Source organism: Theropithecus gelada, chromosome 20 (genome assembly GCF_003255815.1).
Source record: "Theropithecus gelada isolate Dixy chromosome 20, Tgel_1.0, whole genome shotgun sequence".
Classification (NCBI taxonomy): domain Eukaryota; kingdom Metazoa; phylum Chordata; class Mammalia; order Primates; family Cercopithecidae; genus Theropithecus; species Theropithecus gelada.
The window spans coordinates 7,934,761-7,946,615 of NC_037688.1; the positions used below are offsets into that span (position 1 = coordinate 7,934,761).

At 53.0% G+C, this 11,855-nt stretch overlaps 1 protein-coding gene across 1 annotated transcript in view; it reads left to right on the plus strand.

Moving 5' to 3' along the window:
• Positions 1-6,291: 6,291 nt before the first annotated feature.
• Positions 6,292-11,855, plus strand: part of ADCY7 (adenylate cyclase 7) — a 73,805-nt gene continuing 68,241 nt past the window's right edge. The window contains exon 1 of the mRNA XM_025370024.1: positions 6,292-6,796. The gene's annotated coding sequence lies outside the window, so the exon portion shown is untranslated. The remainder of the gene's footprint in view (positions 6,797-11,855) is intronic.

Here is an 11,855-nt window from a genome sequence, read left to right on the forward strand (position 1 = left end):
ACTATGCCAATGTTCTAAGCCCCTCCAAATGCTTAGTATGTAAGGTATTTTATCACTGTCATCTTCTCAGAGGCATTTGTCCTGGAGTTTCTGGCCAGCTGTGCCCAGCACACAAACTTCATCCTGAATGACACTTTCCTCCATGCACCCCATGGGGCAATTCCTCTCCTATGTGTCTCGTGTTTCCCTCTTTCTTGATAAACTGTCTCCTTTCATTGGTGCCCATCCCCCAGTAGCTTTCTGGAAGTGTGCACAGGCAGTAGACATCCGAAAATGCTTTTGTTCTTCATTTACCCTCAATTGATAGTTTGGCTGGATATAGAATCCTGGGTTGAAAATATTTTTCCTCTGGAATTTGAAAACATTGCTTCATCACTCCCAGTGTTGTTGTGAGAAGTCTAAAGCTTGTTGTAACCTTTCTTTCTTTGTGATCTCCTCTTTGTGTTCTAAAATGTCACCATTATGAAAGTTAGGCGAGTCTGTTTTCATCTACTGCACTGGGAACTTGATGTGATGGGGCATCTGATGTGGTACTGCATGTCCTGCAGTCCTGGGAAAGCTTCTGGAATTATTTTTTTCCCCTCCTTTCTGTTTTCTCAGGAACTCCATAATTATTCAGGTGTTGCATCTCCTGGACTGATCCTCTCATTTTATCTTTTCTTCTCTATTTTCCATCTCTCACTTTTTGTTCCACTTCCAAATTTTCTGTTGTTTTAAAATTTCTGTTATCATGTTTTTACTTTCCATGTCCTTTTCTTGGCCCCAGATATTCCTTATTAAAAAAAAAAAATAGTATCCGATTTTGTTTCCTAGTTACAATATATGTTTGGAATCTCTGAGGATATGAATGGTATCATTTTGTTAGGTTGTTGTCTGCCTGCATTCTGTTAGCTTTTTTCTCATTTGTTGTTTTGGACTCTCTGTGGGGTTGAGGCTGTCCATGGATTTCTGGTGTTTCCTGGTTACCTGCACATATTTAAGAGCTGGGGGAAAGCTGTGTCAGTCAATGTGGCTAAGTCAGCGGTGTGCTTCCATAAGAATTAGCAGGCTGTGGGGTTCCCCAAAGAATTCCTCCAGCCTGGGGGTAAGGCTGTGGGCCACTGACATCCTGGGAGCTGAGTGGGGAAGAGGGCTAGTGTGAGGTGGGGGGAGGCGGGTGTTCCAGCCTTCCATGTGAATTTGCCTTTAAAGTTTTCCAGTTTTCAGTTGGGTAGCCCTGCCCCATGGCTGGGCTTGGCGTTCCCCAATTCAGAGACTATCTATTTTACCTTCTTCTGGAGAAAAGGCTTACAGGTTCCTGCTGGGGTAGGGGAAGGACTGGCACTCTTAGCTGCTTCTTAAATTTTCTTTCTTTCTTTCTTTTTTTCCTTTGAGATGGAGTTTGACTCTGTCGCCCAGGCTGGAGTGCAGTGGCATGATTTTGGCTCACGCTCACCTCCACCTCCCAGGTTGAAGCGATGCTCCTGCCTCAGTCTCCTGAGTAGCTGGGATTACAGGCATGTGCCACCACACCCGGCTAATTTTTGTATTTTTTTTTTTTTTTTTTTTTTTAAGCAGAGATGGGGTTTCACCATGTTTGCCAGGCTGGTCTTATACTCCTGCCTCAAGTGATCTGCCCACCTCAGTCTCCCAAAGTATTGGGATTACGGGCATGAGCCACCATGCCTGGCCTTCTTCCCCTTTTTAATTAAGAATTATGGCTGAGGCTGGGCGCGGTGGCTTAAGCCTGTAATCCCAGCACTTTGGGAGGCCGAGACGGGCGGATTATGAGGTCAGGAGACCGAGACCATCCTGGCTAACATGGTGAAACCCCGTCTCTAATTAAAAAAAAAAAAAAAAAAAATAGCCGGGCAAGGTGGCGGGCGCCTGTAGTCCCAGCTACTCAGAAGGCTGAGGCAGGAGAATGGCGTAAATCCGGGAGGCAGAGCTTGCAGTGAGCTGAGATCTGGCCACTGCACTTCAGCCTGGGCGACAGAGCCAGACTCTGGCTCTTAAAAAAAAAAAAAAAAAGGATTATGGCTGAGCGCGGGGACTCACACCTCACAACTGTAATCCCAGTACTTTGGGAGGCCAAGGTGGGTGGATCACCTGAGGTCAGGAGTTGGAGCCCAGCCTGGCCAACATGGTGAAAACCCATTTCTACTAAAACTACAAAAAAATCAGCCAGGGGTGGTGGCGGACACCTGTAATCCCAGTTACTCTGGAGGCTGAGGCAGGAGAATCCCTTGAACCCGGGGTATGGAGGTTGCAGTGAGCCAAGATCGCACCACTGCACTCCAGCCTGGGCGACAGAGAGACTCTGTCTCAAAAACACACACACACACACACAAACACACACACACACACACATATATCTCGTGAGCAGTATTGCCTGTGCATAGGCATTCACTAAGCTTCTGTCCTGTGGTGAGCACTGCTGGAGGAAGTGTGGGAAAGGAGGGAGCTCCTTCTTCCTCTGGGACAGGCAGCAAGGACCATCTGTCTGAGGAGGCTAAGGCCATGCTCTGCATAGTGATGCATCAAGAGGCTGTAAAAGGACTGAAAGGACAGGCATCACTCGGGAAACTTTTATATTCTCCTACTTGGATGTCGTTCTCATTGCCCGGTGAAGGCAATGAGAAGGATCGGGGTGGCCGAAATACGTGATTCTTAGCTTCTGTTGTGGTTGATTTTAAATGTTTAAATCTTCTCGCTGCACAAGTGAAATAAAGCCCCAAACTGTTGCCCACCACAGAAACTGACTCAGGCAACACATGCAGAGTTCCCTGGAGCAGTGGGCACTGGGCACTTACAAGTTAGGAGGGACCCCAGGGCACTGCATTCTGGAGCTTATCAACACAGTGGCTAATTAAAATCACAAATATAGCCGGGTGTGGTGGCTCATGCCTGTAATCCCAGCACTTTGGGAGGCCGAGGGGGATGGATCATTTGAGGTCAGGAGTTCGAGACTGGCATGGCCAACATGTTGAAATCCCGTCTCTACTAAAAATAACAAAAATTAGCTGGGCATGGTGGTAGGTGCCTGTAGTCCCAGCTACTTGGGAGGCTGAGGCATGAAAATAGCTTGAACTCGGAAGGTGGAGGTTGCAGTGAGCTGAGAGTGCGCCACTGTACTCCAGCCTGGGAGACAGAGCAGGACTCTGTCTCAATAAATAAATAAATAAATAAAATCACAAACACATTAGACATGGACATCTGGAGACTTCCTCATCTGGACAGAGACATGCAACTTTCAATAGCAGCTCTTCCGTGTGCATTCAATTTCCCATGCACACTTCTCCACTCCAAAATTACTAACATATTTTCTCTTATAGGTTTCATTTTCTTTTTTTTTTTTTTTTTTTTGAGGCGGAGTCTCGCTCTGTCGCCCAGGCTGGAGTACAGTGGCGCGATCTCGGCTCACTGCAAGCTCCGCCTCCCGGGTTTACGCCATTCTCCTGCCTCAGCCTCCCGAGTAGCTGGGACTACAGGCGCCGCCACCACGCCCGGCTAATTTTTTTTTGTATTTTTAGTAGAGACGGGGTTTCACTGTGTTAGCCAGGATGGTCTCGATCTCCTGACCTCGTGATCCGCCCGCCTCGGCCTCCCAAAGTGCTGGGATTACAGGCTTGAGCCACCGCGCCCGGCCGGTTTCATTTTCAAGCACAAAGATCTCTATTAGTTTTTGTTTGTTTGTTTGTTTGGGTTTTTTTTGAGACAGAGTCTCGCTCTGTTGCCCAGGCTAGAGTGCAGTGGCCGGATCTCAGCTCACTGCAAGCTCCGCCTCCCAGGTTTACACCATTCTCCTGCCTCAGCCTCCCGAGTAGCTGGGACTACAGGCGCCTGCCACCTCGCCCGGCTAGTTTTTTGTATTTTTAGTAGAGACGGGATTTCACCGTGTTAGCCAGGATGGTCTTGATCTCCTGACCTCGTGATCTGCCCGTCTTGGCCTCCCATAGTGCTGGGATTACAGGCTTGAGCCACCGCGCCCGGCCTGTTTGTTTGTTTTTTAAAAAGACAGGGGTCTTGTTATGTTGCCCAGGCTGGTCTCAAACTCCCGGGCTCAAGGGATCATCCTGCCTTGGCCTCCCGATAGGTAGGACTACAAGCTCATGCCACTGCTGGTGTAAAATTTTTTTTTATTAAAAAAAAATATTTTTAGGCCAAGTGCGAGTGGCTCATGCCTCTAATCCCAGCACTTTGGAGGCTGAGGCAAGAGGGTCACTTGTGCCCAGGAGTTCAAGATCAGCCTGGATAACATAGTGAGATCCTGTCTCTACAAACAAACAAAATAACCAGATGTGGTTGTGTGTGCCCATGTCTCACTATGTTGCCCAGGCTAGAGTGCAGTGGTGCAATCACCACTCACTGCAGCCTCCACCTCCTGGGCTCAAGTGATCCTTCTGCCTCAGCCTCCTGAGTAACTGGGACCACAGCCATGTGCCACCAGTTTATCCAGCTGTGGTTCTTAAAAAAAAAAAAAAAGCCATTCCTTTTCCTTTCTGATTTGAAGTAACATCCTTGTCACAAATTAAACTCACCTGGGTTTAAAAAAATACTGCATATTCCCAGACCCCACCCAAGGACCAGAATCTCTGGGAAGGGGACTCCAACCTTATTTGGAATCCAGTGCCTTAGAGACTCGCTACCCAGTCTGCCAAGGACCAGAAGCATCAGCGTAACCTGGGAGTGAGACAGAAGTTAAAAGTTTCAGTACCCACCCAGGTCTGCTGAATTCGAAACTGAGTGGAACCCAGCCACGGGTGCCTTCACGAGACCTCTGGGTGACTCCGTTGCTGGCTGCCAGCAACGGAGAATCCCCTATTGAGGCCTGAGTATACAATGGGTTGATTCTGCTGACAGGTCCACAGTGGCTACGGGGACCATGGGGATGATGGATATGTCCTGACAGTCCTGAGGGGAGCAGTGATGCAGGCATGGTGTGTAACTCACTTTCTCCAGCTCTGTTTTCCTGTCTGCTGTCAGGAGACTTGCTCATAGATTTGCGTGAATATGACACACAGATGACCGGCTGGGAAGTGATAGCACTCTTCCACACACCAGAAAGGGCTGAGGGCTCCTCGCTTGGAGAGCAATGAAGGTGGGTCCCAGCAGGAGCCTCTCCCATGGCTGCTCCGCTCCCCTGTCTCTTTCTAGGGCTGACCTTGGCAGAGGTCACCCTGTCCCAGGACTGAGGCACTGGCTGTTCTGGAGGCCTTAGGGAAACAGGTGGGTTTCTTCGTTTTCAAGGTTCTGCTGAAGGGGTGGGGCTGCCGGGGGTGCGCAGTGCGTTCGGAAGCTGGCTCTGCTGATGATCCTATTCCCATTCTTCATTGCTGCCGGGATTCCCATTACCGGAGCAGGGAGGCCCCAGCTGCTCAGATCTTCCCGGGTGAGCCCTCAGGATGCTGCAGTGACCCGGCCAGGGCCCTCTGCGGGGAGGCCGATGAATAGTGGAGTCGCACCAGCCCAGAGAGCCAAATGCCACCATGCTTGATGCCCGGGGGCTGCACGAGCCCAGAGGAGCCGCCTGATCAGCGCGGGAAGCCGAGTGGGCTTGCTGCTGCTGGGATGTAAGTCTCAGGTGGGACCTCCTTGTCGCCATCTGGAGTGGAAATCAGAGGCTCCACCTTCCAGCCTCGGCCATCTGCTGTCTCAGCATGGTTTCAACGTGGGTGGCCTCGGGCTGGGTTCCAGGCCCACCGCGGGGGGCAAGGCCCTCCCACACCAGAATCTCTCCCCTCTAGGGTGAGCTGGGGTACCAGGCTCCAGGATCCCACCATAGGTTCCCACTACATCAACGTTTCTCCTACCTGTTTGTCATAGATCCCCTGAGTGCTTGTTAAACTACAGACTCTCTGGCCCTTTCTATGAAGACCTGCTAGGGCCTTGGGGGTCGGACCTGAGAAACGGGCATAACAGGTGCTTCTGTAACTCCTCTCAGTGAAGTGGGAACCCCTAGTTCCTGGGTGCCAGGGAGCTTTAGACCAGTGGGAAAGGGCGGGACTCATGGAGGTCTGCGAGTGAGAAATGCCCTCGTGGACTTGATTACTCCCGCCGACGGTCTCCTCTGCCCCTCCCAGGGTGACTCACAGGAGGCTTTCTTGCTCACCCTGTCTGAGTTTCTTGGAAACAGGGCAGATTTTTTTTTTTTTTTTCTGCCAACACTGGGGCCCCACCCTGAGCTGCAGGGATCACAACGAGATTACAACACCTACTTTCTGATGACACCTACAGGGGTGGTTGCGGTCATCTCCCGCCTCTGAGCCCTGCCATAGGAGGTTAAGGCTTGAGTGAGACGCAAGGCGGGACCAAAGCTCCCCCGGCTTGGGAGGAGGGCACTGGCCCGCCGTCTGTGGATCCTTCCAGAAACACTGGCTCTCCTGGAGGGGAGGGGAGGCCTGGGGCAGAAACACTGGAAGAGTTTGTTAGAAAGTGTTTCCCTCTGGGGGTGGGGCGGGCCTGGCGCTCCCCAGCACGTGCGCGCGGTACCTGGAGAAGGTCCTGCTGGGACGCCTTTCCTTCCTGCCGCGCCCCGAGGTTGCCCGGCCGCTCCCTCCCGCGTCAGCGCATTTCCCACGGTTCTGGGGGAGCTGGGGCGGGGCGGGGGCAGCTGCGCCTGCAAGGTGGACGCGGCCTACGGGGCGCCCCCCAGTCCCCCGCCCTGGCTCCCGCCCCCGCGCCCTGGGCCTGGGACACGCGGCCAGCGGGGGGCGCCTGCGGCCGCTCCTCCTTCCCCGCCCGCGGTGAGCGCCGGGCCAGCCCGCGGCCACTGGGGCGGTCACTCGGGCAGCGGTGGAGCGGGAGCGCGCGGCAGGTGAGCGCGGGGCGCAGAGGAGCGCGGCGGGCGGGCCGGGGATGCGCCCGGGGTCGGGGGAAGCCCGTGGCCGGTGCCCCGCGCCGCGCGGTCCCCACACAGACGGGCGGGTGGCCCCTCTCCCGGCCCGCCCTTCCCCGGCCTCGCGGGCGCCCGGCGGTGGCGGCTTCTGCCCGGGTGGGTCGGGAATGCTCCGAGACCCTTCTTCGGGCCACGACCTCCTCCCTTAGGCACGGCCGGCAGGGAGACACTTCCCAGACGCTGCCCCAGCCGGAGCCCGCTTTCCGATGACAAGACTGAGACCCGAGGGAGGCCGCCCGGCCCCAGACCCCTGCGGTGGAGCCCGGCTGGCTTAGGGCGCAGAGCAGGGCTGGCTCCGGGCGGCGGGGCCTGTTGGAAGCAAACACTGCACAGGGTAGCAGCCTCTGTGGGCGCAGGACCGGGCTGTGGGTCTGCAGCGCTCCCGCCAGAGCCAGTAGAGAGCAGGACCCCTCCGTGGCCAAAGAGAACCAGAGTCCATGGGAGGGTGAGCCAGGCCCGGCCCTCGCCTCGGATCCCAACCTGGGAACCCAACGCCTCGCACATGAGGAAGTGACAATGGGAGCCGACCCCTGTTGGGAGAGAGAGGCTGGAGCCTCTTCACGGATTGGAGTGGTTCCCTCTCCTGGTTTATGTCTCAGGTCCCCTCCCTCAAAGGCCAGGAACTCCTTTCTGAGTCCCGTTGCTGAAGCTGGAAATGATCGCGTGGGCGCCGTGAACAGAAGTAGAGCCCTTAAAATGAGGAACAGGATACTCTGTGTGGTCGGCTGAAGCCCCCTCGGGCCCGTCCGGAGTGATGCTCCAGAGATTGATTGATTGAATGAATGAATGAATGAATGAATGACCAACAGGACTGTAGTGGACTCTGGGTGAGGCCACAGCTGTGGGGACTTAGGCAGAGGCTTTGGGCCCTGAGAGGAGGGGGTTCTGGGGTTCAGTGAATGCCTTCAAACATGGGCAGGTGCCCTTGTAGAAGGGAGTTTGTGGGCTGTGGAGCTGGGGGCAGGCTGTGGGGAGGGGTCAGACTCCAGGTTTATGGGGGGACCCCACGGAAGTGGCTGACTGGGCCTGGGTAGAGGGGTGAGAACCCTCTTCCCCACTATCTGGTGAGTTGAGTCCATATGCGGAGGCAGGATTTTTTTTTTCTTGAAACCGGGCCTTGCTCTGTCCTCCAGGCTGAAGTGCAATGGCACAATCATGGCTCAGTGCAGCCTCCACCTCCCAGGCTCAGGTGATCCTCCCACCTCAGCCTCCCTAGTAGCAGCTGGGATTACAGGTGTGCGCCACCATGCCCGGCTAATTTATTGATTTTTTTTTTTTTTTTGTAGACACATGGTCTCACTATGTTGTCCAGGCTAGTCTTGAACTCCTGAGCTCAAGTGATCCTCCTGCCTCAGTCTCCCAAAGTGCTGAGATTACAGGTGTGAGCCACCATACCCATCCTTCCTTTCTTTTTTTTTCTTTTCTTTTCTTTTCTTTTCTTTTCTTTGACTCCTGATTTTATGATTGAGTTTCTTCTCCATCTGAAGCTGTCTTCTGTGGCTGGGAGCCTAGCCTCACAGGACCAGGTCTTCTAAAGCTGCCTCCCCGCTGCTCGGTATTTGGGATCGCCATGTGCTGGGTCCTCTTCCTTCAGCAGCCACACAGGCCCTGAGTGCCCCTGGGCTTAAAAGAATGGGTACTTTTGGGCTTTTTACAGAGGGGAGCAGGCAGAGGTGAGGCCTGCTGGGCCCTCCCAGGGAGCCTTCCAATTTCCAAAGCCCTTGCAAAGCCCCTGCTTGTCCCTTGTGTCTTTAATCATAAGTCAGCCAGGACCCCAACGACCAGCCCATTCGCAGGTGAGAGAGCTGAGGTCCTCACAGGTCTGGTAGCAAGGAGCTGGGCTCTTCTGATGTGGTCTTGGTGGGGCCTGTTTGCATCCACATCAGTGAGCCTGAGCCCCACCCCCGAATGCAGAGTCAAGTGGGCCTGGTGAGTGCCCCACGGTGGGCAGCACACATTCCCTGCCCTTGCCCCGCCCACTTCTTCCTCTTCCCATTCCTACCCTGTACCTAGAGTTGCCCTGGGGCTTTGCTCCTAACCCCTACCTCTTGGAGCCCCCTTCTTGATGGGCACAAAGGAATGTTGCTGATGGAGAGGGGCTTATGTCTCCTCCTTCTCATCCCTGGCTGAATCCAGCAAGGGGTGGCCTGTGTCTGGGCAGGAGGCAGAGAGGTGAGTTAGGTGTGGGCCCTGCCGTGGCCAGTAGGGGAGACGGAGTGGATGCACTTTGACCCCAAACACTCACACTGCAGGCAGGCCAGGCTGTGCTTTTGTGCATTGAAGGGTAAGGAGGGACCGTTACTTTTTACAGATACCCTGTACAAAAATTTAGGGTATCTTTGGGGGAGTTTGTGGACAGATCATTTTCTTATTTAGTCATGCTTTCTGTGTTTTCAAAATTGCCAGCAATGAGGAAGAAAAGCAAAACTTTATTCCCTTTGTGTTTGCTCTGGTAAATTTTCAAGAGCAGTTCTGCTGCTTCTGAATCTTAGAATTGGGTTTGCAGATGAGGTCTGGAGGCTGATGCCAATTTCTGAATTTGACAGGACAACACATGGTGACGTTCCAGGATGTTGAGGTATTTCAGTACACATTAGCCTCACAGCCTAACAGAATGGCCTGGGACTCAGGTGGATGATGCCCTGTTGGTCGGTGGCAGAGCTTCTTGCTGGCATGTCACCTCTTCCGCTGTGTGTCTGCTGGGATCTGTGCCTCATGGTGGTTGGGAAGCTACCTGGGTCCTGCCTCCTCTTCCCAGATGTGCAGACTGTGTGTGGCCCCTTTGAGTGCTTTCTGCTCTCTGCATAAGAACCTGCACCATTCCCACCTCCCAGGCCTTGCCCTTTGCTGCGCCTTCTTCCTGTAACCCTTCCAGTATGGTCCTATTGTGTGTCTTAGCAAGTACTCAGGCTCTGGCCTGGCGCAGTGGCTCACGCCTGTAATTCTAGGTCTTTAGGAGGCTGAGGCAGGCAGATCGCTTGAAGTCAGGAATTTGAGACCAGCCTGGCCAACATGATGAAACCCCGTCTCTACTAAAAATACAAAAATTAGCTGGGCATGGTGGTGGGTGCCTGTAATCTCAGCTACTCGGGAGGCTGAGGCAGGAGAATCTCTTGAGCCTGGAAGGCGGAGGTTGCAGTGAACCGCAATTGCACTACCGTACTCCAGCTTGCTCTGGGTGACAGAGCAAGACTCTGTCTCAAACAACAACAACAACAACAACAACAACAACAACAACAACAACAACAGAAAACCAAAGTACTCAGGCCCTTCTTAGACAGTTGACCTCATGGGTTCCCCCTGAGCCCTGGTCTGTGGGTTAGGGATGTGGCCTGCGGGCAATTATGACTTCAGGCTCTGCCTTTTGGACCTGGACATTTGGGCCTGGACTATACTGTAAGGGGAGAACATGGCAGGCACTGCTGGCCCCAGCCCTCTGAGGCCCTTGTTATCACCCAGTTTGCCAGGAGGTGGGGGGGCTCCTTTGTAGGTGAGCACATTCTTTCTCTGGAAATAGCTACGTGGGGCCCTGCTGGGTGGGGGTGGTGGGCATCTGGCCAGGGCCATTGCCAGGCGTGGGGAGCAGGCAGCCTGAGGCCCAGCCCATGTGTGCACAGAGTGCTCCTTCAGTTAATGACCACCTGCTGAGTGAGGCGCCTTGAGCAGCCATTTGCAGAGGGAGCCCCTGTTCAGTTAACAACAAAGGTCTTTCTTTGGAAACTCTTGGGCCTGGGAGACAAGAGCAGCACAAGCTCTAAAGAGAGTCCCCCCGGCTTGAGTCCCACCTCAGTGTTTGGTAGCTGTGTGATTTTGGGCAAGTGCTTCAACCCCTCTGAGCCTTCAGTTTCTCACTTATAAAATGTGGACAGTAAGAGTACTTATCTCAAGGCCGGGCGTGGTGGCTCAAGCCTGTAATCCCAGCACTTTGGGAGGCCGAGACAGGCGGATCACGAGGTCAGTAGATCGAGACCATCCTGGCTAACACGGTGAAACCCCGTCTCTACTAAAAAATACAAAAAAAAAAAAAAAACAAACTAGCAGGGCAAGGTGACAGGTGCCTGCAGTCCCAGCTACTTGGGAGGCTGAGTCAGGAGAATGGCGTAAACCCGGGAGGCGGAGCTTGCAGTGAGCTGAGATCCGGCCACTGCACCCCAGCCTTGGCGACAGAGTGAGACTGCGTCTCAAAAAAAAAAAAAAAAAAGAGTGCTTATCTCAAAGGCCAAGGATTTAACCTCCAGGTTAAAGGACACTGAAGAGAGGTGACAACAAAATGAACTGGCTGGGTGAGGTGGCTCACGCCTGTAATTCCAGCACATTGGGAGGCCGAGGCAGTGGATCACTTGAGCTCAGGAGTTCGTGACCAGCCCGGCCAACATGGTGAAACCCCATCTCTGCTAAAAATACAAAAAATTAGCCGGGCATGGTAGCTCGTACCTATAGTCCCAGCTACTTGGGAGGCTGAGGCAGGAGAATCGCTTGAACCTGAGAGGCAGAGGTTGCAGTGAGCCGAGATCACTATACTGCACTCCAGTCTGGGGGGCAAAGCAAGACTCCATCTCAAAAAGAAAAAAAAAAAACATAAAACCTGAAATGTAGTATGTGGTCAGGTGCAGTGGCTCACACCTTTAATCCTAGCACTTTGGGAGGTTGAGGTAGGTGGATCACTTGAGGTCAGGAGTTTGAGACCAGCCTGGACAATGTGGTGAAACTCTGTCTCTATTTTAAAAAATAAACAATTTTAAAACAAGTAAAATTAAATTTTAAAAATGCACTATGTAAGCATACGGTGGGAAAAAAGGTATAAAGTGCATTATTGAGACGGTTGATAAAATTGGGTATGGGCTGTAAAGTGTTATATCAACATTAAATGATCAGATAACTGTTTATCTGAGCCCTTGTTCTTAGGAAATTTGCAAGGCTAAAGGGGCACAGTGTAGGTAACCCACTCTCAAATATTTTTTTTTTTTTTTTTTTTTTT